The sequence below is a fragment of the Coenobita brevimanus genome, chromosome 100, assembly GCF_032717465.1.
Source record: "Coenobita brevimanus isolate Jiangsu-jjx chromosome 100, ASM3271746v2, whole genome shotgun sequence".
In the NCBI taxonomy this organism is placed as follows: Eukaryota; Metazoa; Arthropoda; class Malacostraca; order Decapoda; family Coenobitidae; genus Coenobita; species Coenobita brevimanus.
Window position 1 is genome coordinate 51,443,081 of NC_137053.1, and position 8,684 is coordinate 51,451,764.

Consider the following 8,684-nt stretch of genomic DNA (forward strand, 5'->3'; position numbering starts at 1 on the left):
ATGGCCAAACCACCTCAGTGTGTTTCTCTTAACGTTACCTATCACATCCACATAGACACCACAATGCTCCTTCACTTCCTCATTTGTCAATTTGTCTCTCCATGTGACTCCACATGCTCCTCTCAAATAACTCATTTCCAGTGCTCTCACTCTTAACTTGTCCCTCCAACAAGGTCCAAGCTTTACTTCCATACCTTAGAGATTGTATCACAATACTGTCATGCAGTAACTTTTTCACTTCCATGCTCACTTCCCTGTTTCTTATCACTGCTTTCAAAGAACCAGCAACCTTTCTTCCTTCTTGTACCTTTTCAAGCACTTCATCCTCTAAACTTCCATCCTTACTCATCACGCTACCCAAGTACTTACATGCAGTCACGTTTTCCATTTCCTCCTCATCCAACCTCACTAGACATTCAGTGACTTCATTTCTCTCTAAGACCATAACTTTATTCTTCCCTACATTCACATTTAGATTCCATTTCTTACACACTATCCCAGACTCATTCACCAAGCCTTGCAGCTCCCCTTCGTCTTCACTTAACAACACAATATCATCTGCAAACAACAGTACACGAGTTTCCACACACTCCCCTCTCTCATTAGGGCCGCTCCAACATACATAACCAAATAATTCATTCATTCATCATCTAATCCAGTGTTGCCCCATGAGACGCGCAGGAACCCGTGGTTAGGCAATTTGGTCCTGACATTTAAGATGCGAGTGAGCAGCCTCACTCATCTCTGAAACCCCAATCACCCCTTCGATATAAACCTGCACCGGCTCAATCCGATTGGAGCGCCTTATCTGCCCACCAAACCACCAGGCGCCATAATTTGGTTATATTGTTACCACATAACAAACAAATACTTACTAAATAGTATTTCTCGTTATTCTTTACATAATATGCTACAATATCCTTGTAATTATTATCACTGTTTTATAGGGAGGGAGGAGAAGGTGCTATGCCGCACCAGGATTCTTTTGGTAGTACATCAATGTCCTGTGACACACTGCTTAGGGAGCAGTCTCGTCGTGAGGTAGACTTCGAATATAGTATATTCAGCACAGTTTTCACGGGGAGGGGGAGGCTCGCTGTCAATAATCTCATCCCGGGGCCTGATGATGGCTGTCGGTAGCCGTGTTTCTAACCCTGTGCTCGGTTAGCTATTAATTTCTGCTGAACGAGTGTTATTGTGTTGAAGAGTTCAGCAACAATCTTTCCTTCCTTTTGTAATTATTCTAAAACTGAGTAATCTAATTCTGAAGGAATAATCCTTATATATATCTGTACATATACTGGAATGAATTTTGTAGCAAAAAGCAGCGGACTGAACTGAAAAATACATTCTTTTTAGACTGGAATTTTTTTCACTTGGTTTCCTTGCCAAACCTTATTTTCACTCCCATATTTTGATTCTGATGTTATTAAACAGGTCTGGGACAGAAAGTACCGGTATATTCATGTTTTTATTTGGGTACGCTTTCAAACAAGGTTATATTTTTATTTTATTTTGGTGAACATTATTGTTCATTACTATTTGTCATTGCTTGTCATCTTTATTCATTCTGTCTCTGCCTCATGATGTTCCCTGGATACCAGCAGTGACAGCCACAGATAACAAAGCCTAACAGGATTGACACAGGTACCAACTACCTTTGCTAAACTTACAAGATAAAGTACTAAGGAAGAGGTGCTTGGGATTCTGAGGTGCCAACAAGTTATCGGTCTTACGTGTAAATGGAACGATTATATCTACATACAGAAACGTTTACTGAGAGGATACAATAGTCTCGGCCCGGTTTGTGGATTTGTACCCTCTTTCTGTATGAATGGAGACTAATGTATACGTGTCCTACGTGTTCCATGTGTGCCTGTGAACGGCGCAGCACGAGTGGGGAAACTTGTGGCAGCGTTACTGAATTAACCTAAACTTTTGCCTCTTTCTTATTCCTACGATCTAACTTTCTTTCGGTGGATGTGCCCGAGTTGGAGATTTGTTAGGCAACCTCATATAACTTTGAAGTACTTGATGCTCTGCAGTCTAGGGCTTTAAACTTTCGTAACCAACAGGAGTTACGTGGTGCTGCTTTTCACAATTTCGTTGTCATGAAAAGAACAGTAAAGTTCGTTTTTCTTTTACTGGAGTAAAGACACGGGAAAATGATTGTTTTTTAATGAAAAAAAAAAAAGAGAAATCCTAGGATGAAAACCTGGAGATCTTGTCACTACTTAAGAAAGTCGAAGGAAAAGGAATCCAAATCAAGATCTTTTCATTATAGATGACTGGTTATATTAAAGACTGGAAGTCATTGTAACAGAGCTGGAATTCAAATAGACACTACAAGGGAACACAATGCTCCCTTTGGCAAAACTGTAGTGTCATCTATAACATATAAGAGTAAACAAGGCTAAATGGAAAAATGAATAATACAGGGTGTCCCGGGAGTTAAGCCCAAAATTTTGGGAATTGATAGATGAGGGAATTCTACTAAAAAAATGTTAATGATCATGTGTCCAAATATCAACGGTTACGGAGCTACGATTACTGATGACCTTATGGGCGAAAATGATCTCATTCATAATTCCCCCATAAGGTCATCTGTAATTGTAGCTCCGTAGAGGTTGAGATTTGGACCCATGTTCATATAACATTTTTTGCTTAGAATTCCCTCTTGTACCGTATCCCAAAGTTTTGGACTTACCTCCCAGGACACCCCGTATATTGTTAATGTCAACTACTGTGAACGAGAGTGAGGAAGACTAGTGTATTACAAGATAAAGAGGAGTAAACTTACTGCAGTTTTATAAGGACGTACGAGGAATGATCATGAATAGAGAATAACAAGACGGAGAAGAAAGGGAAAAAATAGAATAATATATCAGAATGAATTTAGGATCAAACATTAGTGACAGATACAAGGGAAGAGACAAACAGGAATACTCATTATACTCTTCCAGCTTTCCTGTTTTGCGAAACAGGTAAGCGAAACTTCTGCTTATACAAAGATTATGGCACAGCCATGGTAAAACGGAAGTGCCTGTGTGTGTGTGTGTGTGTGTGTGTGTGTGTGTGTGTGTGTGTGTGTGTGTGTGTGTGTGTGTGTGTGTGTGTGTGTGTGTGTGTTGCATCGATGACTGGCGTGGAAACATGGTTGACGTGCACTGGGTCTGGGTATAAGTACAGTATAGGAATCGCATACCACCACCTAATGCAATTAAACACTATCCAGCGCATACCAGATGATGCCTACCAGGGAAATTTTTGCCTAATTACCCATCATGGGCATAGTGGTGAACCAGGAAATGCGAATACAGTAGTTCAACACTTAGGCTGTAAGAAAGATGGACATTTCTGTAAATGATCTTTTAACACTTCAACAGTTCCAAACTATTGACGTGATATTTGAGTCCATTTATCACTGATTATTTAAGAACGGTAAAATCTCATCAGGCATTGACATTATAGAGTCGTGTAACAGAACTGTCGGCCTTAGCTATACTTGTTACTTCATCGTGTAGGAGGGATGAGCTGATATTAAAAGACCTCCAAGACGTCATATGACTGTTGTTCCTATTAGAGCTCGTCCACACGTGCTCTCAAACTTATGTTGGCAACACGGCTGGCAACATGTTCAGGAATATGTTTGCAGCAGTATTTAGACAGATGAATGCAAACATGTTTCAGTGCAGCTTCGAACACTGGCAGCAGAGGCGATGGGATAAGTGTGTCCATACCAGGCATTTGAGACTTCATCATGATGTTGCCAACATGATCTGGACGCTGCTGTTCCCAACATGTTTCCAGCGTGTTCGTTACTGTGTTGCATACATGTTGCCAGCACTTGTTCGAGCACACGTGTGGACGCGCCCCTATATTCCTTCGGTCTTATTTGGCTTTACTATTCGGTTTTCTAACTGAAGAAGTTTTTATTGACTAACACCTTCATTGCTCGGGATCTACACAAAGCTGAAAAAAAAAAAAAATCTGGTAATTTCCTAATTAAAGAAAAATATAATCCTAGTCAGGGGTTGGCACTGGAATCATTAGGTGGTCGTCAGGTGGTGTTCCTCACTGTTTGACATTGTCACTGACTTTCATTTAGTGATCTATGACAATCTGAAATGAACATCTACTCCTTTCAGTTTATAGTATGATGATTCCACACTTCACTTTCCCTTTAGTTTCCTTAACAGTTAACACATTAGTTACTACAACATTCTGGTGATGAGGCAATGCAATACCGAACTCTTTGTGTGTCTCTTATTTCTAACTGAATGGAAATTAATCACAGCTGGTGTCATTTAGGCTCACTTTATCTCTCCATCTAATTTACCATAGTCCTCTTAACGACTGTCTCTTGCCATTATTAAAATGGAGCTCAGTCGTTCTTCCTATCTATACTCTCTCTCTCTCTCTCTCTCTCTCTCTCTCTCTCTCTCTCTCTCTCTCTCTCTCTCTCTCTCTCTCTCTCTCTCTCTCTCTTCTTTCGTTCTTTCTTACTCAGTCTATGTTCTCCGTCTTTTTTTCTGTTCGGCTGATCAGCTGCAGAACTACTTCCTTACTTCTTTATTACTCCGATCTACTGTACAAACTTTAGGATTTCAGCTGAATGTTTGTCAGAAAACTAACGAAGATAATCAGAGGCAGATGTTGCTTTTGGGTATGTTATATTTGATTTTATCTGAAACAAGTGATTTTTTTTCTATCTGCTGACAATTTTATTTCTGGGTAGCGCAAAAATCAGTCGTGATGGGAAATGAAACTCTCACAGTTGTAATGGCTGAGTGATGAGCTTCTTAAATCTGTTATTGTGTGTGTGTGTGTGTGTGTGTGTGTGTGTGTGTGTGTGTGTGTGTGTGTGTGTGTGTGTGTGTGTTTTTCAGGAAAAAAATATTACTTTCCTAAATTTTAAGGAAAGTTAGGAAAGCAGCCCCTCCCTAGTATATTCATTCACCGCACACTGAGAAAAGTTTGGCTGGGGGTCGGACAGGCTGCCCATGAGATAAGGAATATCCTGAAAAAGACTCAGCAAGCTACGCTGAGAAATTTCGTTACAAGTAAAATACTCGTACAAACGAGATGAAAATTACAATAACAGCTAAAGACGTGGGATGGAAATCAGTGAATACAAGGGGTCTGTATTTCTGCCTTGTCGATGAGGTCGCATTGAATATTGGCTGCATTCCTCTCAGGTAGTGGGTAAAACTTATGGTTCTTGAAAGCGGTATTTGGTGATTGGTGAATGATCCCTCGATTCGTTGCGTAATAAGCGGATGGCGACCTGAGTAGGACAGGGAGAGGGGCCGGACTGTGGGAACATCGGGTGTGGCAGGACAGCGCCGTGAGGGGCAGGAATGAGTGAGGGGACAGTAGGTGTGGCAGAACTGAGGCGTGAGAGCAGAGAGTGGATTACACATGATGGACCTGTCATGAAAAGAACCTTGAATCCTGCGACGTAGTTTTGTATATATATATATATATATATATATATATATATATATATATATATATATATATATATATATAGCATCAGCCGTTTCAGTGTCCGCTGTAGGACCGACCTATCTCGACCGCAGTGGGGACGATATAGCCCATGTATCTCTACCAAGTGGCTTAGGCTGTCTGGTAGAGTATATGTAGGGTGAGAAGTGCTTGTAAGTGTCCTTGTGGTGTTGGAGTGGCTTTGGATGTGTGTGTAGTCTGTGAACCAAGTGTAATAGGCCCACGCAAGCTGACTGGGCGAAAGCATACTGTATAGTATGCGACACTGGGTCATGCACTGCACCCCTTAGGTCCGCCAAAGCTGTACCTGGCCGGGTGAACCAATATGGGGTGAAAACTCCAAAGTTTAGTACCCTGGCGGGGCGCGAACCCTTGTTCTCCCATGTCTTGACCGAAGTCAAGACGATACAGCCAATGTATCTCTACCAAGTGGCTTAGGTTGTCTGGTAAAGATTGTATGTAGGGTGAGAAGCGCTTGTAAGTGTCATTCTAGTGTTGGAGTGGCTTTGGTTGTGTGTGTAGTCTGTGAACCAAGTGTAATCGGCCTGCGCAAGCCGATTGGGTGCAAGCATACTTTACAGTAAACGACACTGGTTCAACCACAGCACCTCTTGTATCAGCCAATGCAGTACGTGGCCGGGTGAACACTCCCAAAGTTTATTACCCTGGCAGGGCGCGAACCCTGGCTCACCCGTGTACGAAAAGCACACTGTACCACTGCGGCTCCATATATATATATATATATACAGTATATATATACAGTATATATATATATATATATATATATATATATATATATATATATATATATATATATATATATATATATATATATATATACATATCACGTTGAGTACACCGCTTCCCGTTCGATCAGCGAAGTTAAGCAACGTTGGGTCTGGTTAGTACTTGGATGGGTGACCGCCTGGGAACACCAGATGCTGTTGGCATCCCTATGTGTCAAGTGGGGTTGGTGGAGGATTAGTGCCCCTCCCTGTAAAACAATTAACTCTAAGCCGTTGGCCACCCCGTTTGGGATACATGGCGTCTGGTAATGAATGATGATGAATATATATATATGTATGGAGTTGCTGTGGTACAGTGGTAGAGTGTGTGTTTCGCACGCTGGTGGACGAGGGTTCCCCTCCCACCATAGTTTAAACTTTGGGAATCGTTCACCGAGCCACTTGCTACTTTGGCGGACATAAGGGGTGCTGTGGTTGAACCAGTGTCGCATACTAGTATGCTTGCACCCAATCGGCTTAAGGCGGGCCGATTACACTTGGTTCACAGACTACTCACACATCCAAAGCCACTATAACACTACAATTACACTTACAAGCACTTCTCACCCTACATACAGTCTCTACCAGACAGCCTAAGCCACTGGGTAGAGATACATTGGCTTGTATCGTCCCTGCTTCTGTAGGGATAGGCCGGTCCTGCAGTGGACCTCAACGGATGATGATGATGATGATGTATGTATATCTCATCTCTCATCTCATCTCATCAGCCGTTTGAGTGTCCACTGCAGGACCGGCCCATCCCGAATGAAGTGGGGACGATACAGCCTATGTATCTCTACCAAGTGGCTTAGGCTGTCTGGTAGAGATTGTATATAAGGTGGGAAGTGCATGTAAGTGTAACTGTAGTGTTGGAGTGGCTTTGGATGTGTGTGTAGTCCGTGACCCAAGTGTAATCGGTCCAGGCAAGCCGACTGGGTGCAAGCACAATTTATAATATACGACACTGGTTCAACCACAGCACCCCTTGTGTCCGCAAATACAGTACGTGGCCAGAAGAATGCTCCCAAAGTTTATTACCCTGGCGGGGCATGAACCCTTGTTCTTCAGTGTACGAAAATGCACACTTTACCACTGTACCACATAGGCTCCATATATATATATATATATATCCAAACGATTCTGTTCAGGTTAGGATAAAAAGACATTTTTAAACCTGGATAATGTGTTTGGCCGTGAATGTAATGAGCGAAACAATGTTTCTAAAACTAAAGTCAAATTGTTTTGAGAAAATGTGATCACGTCTGGGTGGATGGTTTGGAAACCGAAAATGTGAGTACATTCAAGACTTTGGTAGTGTAATTAGTAAGGGTGGAAGCTGCTTAGAGGATGAAGCGCATGGAGGGGTAGAACACGGAGGGAAGGTACAGTAATAATGAATGAGGAAGTGAGTATGGATGTGAAAAATGTTACTTCATGACAGTCTTGTGATCCCCACTCTAACGTATGGAAATGAATTTTGGAACCTGTTTGAAGGGCACAAGTCAAGAGTAAGAGCAGTGGAAAAGAGTTATGTGAAAAGACCACGTGGAGTCTGATGGAGAGAAAGACAAACAAATGAGGATGTGAAGGTACACTATAGTGTTGGTGAGGCTGTGCCTCATAAGCGTTGAGAAATACACTGAGATGGTTTGGCCATGTGAAGAAGATGCAAGATGAGGGACTGACTAGAAGAGTGTACATGAGTGAGTGGAAGGGGAGAGGGGGAGGGAGAGACCGGGGATGCGATTGATAGACAGGAAATTGACAGGACAGAGTGATATGGAGGTGTTTTGTTTGTGGCCATCCCTTAGGGATTTAGGAGTCTTATTATTAATAGATAAATAGAAGGATCGTACTTAGTGACAGGTTAATGAAGACTGTATTTAACCCCTCACTTTCAAAGAGTCCATCCCAAGTTGATAATATCGTCCGAAAGAGAATAAGCTAAAATCTACGGCCCTGGATCTAAGTAGGTAAAAAACATGAACCAGTGCAGAAACAGAGGGTGAGGAACAGAGAATGGTGGCTGAAGCACAGTGAGTGGGAAATGTATGGCAACTGTGAAATGAAGGGAGACAGTGTTTCAAAAGTAATGAAATGGGCGCATAAGAAACAGTGGGCATTAACCCGCGGCGTCCCGTCGACGTTCTTTAACGTCCACACGTTTTGTCACTGCCAATCCCGTCGATGTACATAAACACGAATCAATTGCAAGGTCCCTAATTTGCACAATTTTCAATTTTCGTGAGTGATTTTTGGTACGTATACACGTGACACCTTCCTCTACAAGATGCCAGGCAGGGACAAAGCCTTACCCAGCATGACCTCCTCCCCCCCTGCACGCCATTGTCTCAGCAATTCACCTGTTATCAGTGACCTGGCCAGTAAAGC

The 8,684-nt window shown here is 42.2% G+C and overlaps 1 pseudogene; it reads left to right on the forward strand.

Annotated features, from left to right (window-relative positions):
• Positions 1-6,339: 6,339 nt before the first annotated feature.
• On the forward strand, positions 6,340-6,458 carry LOC145414741 (5S ribosomal RNA; annotated as a pseudogene).
• Positions 6,459-8,684: the final 2,226 nt, after the last annotated feature.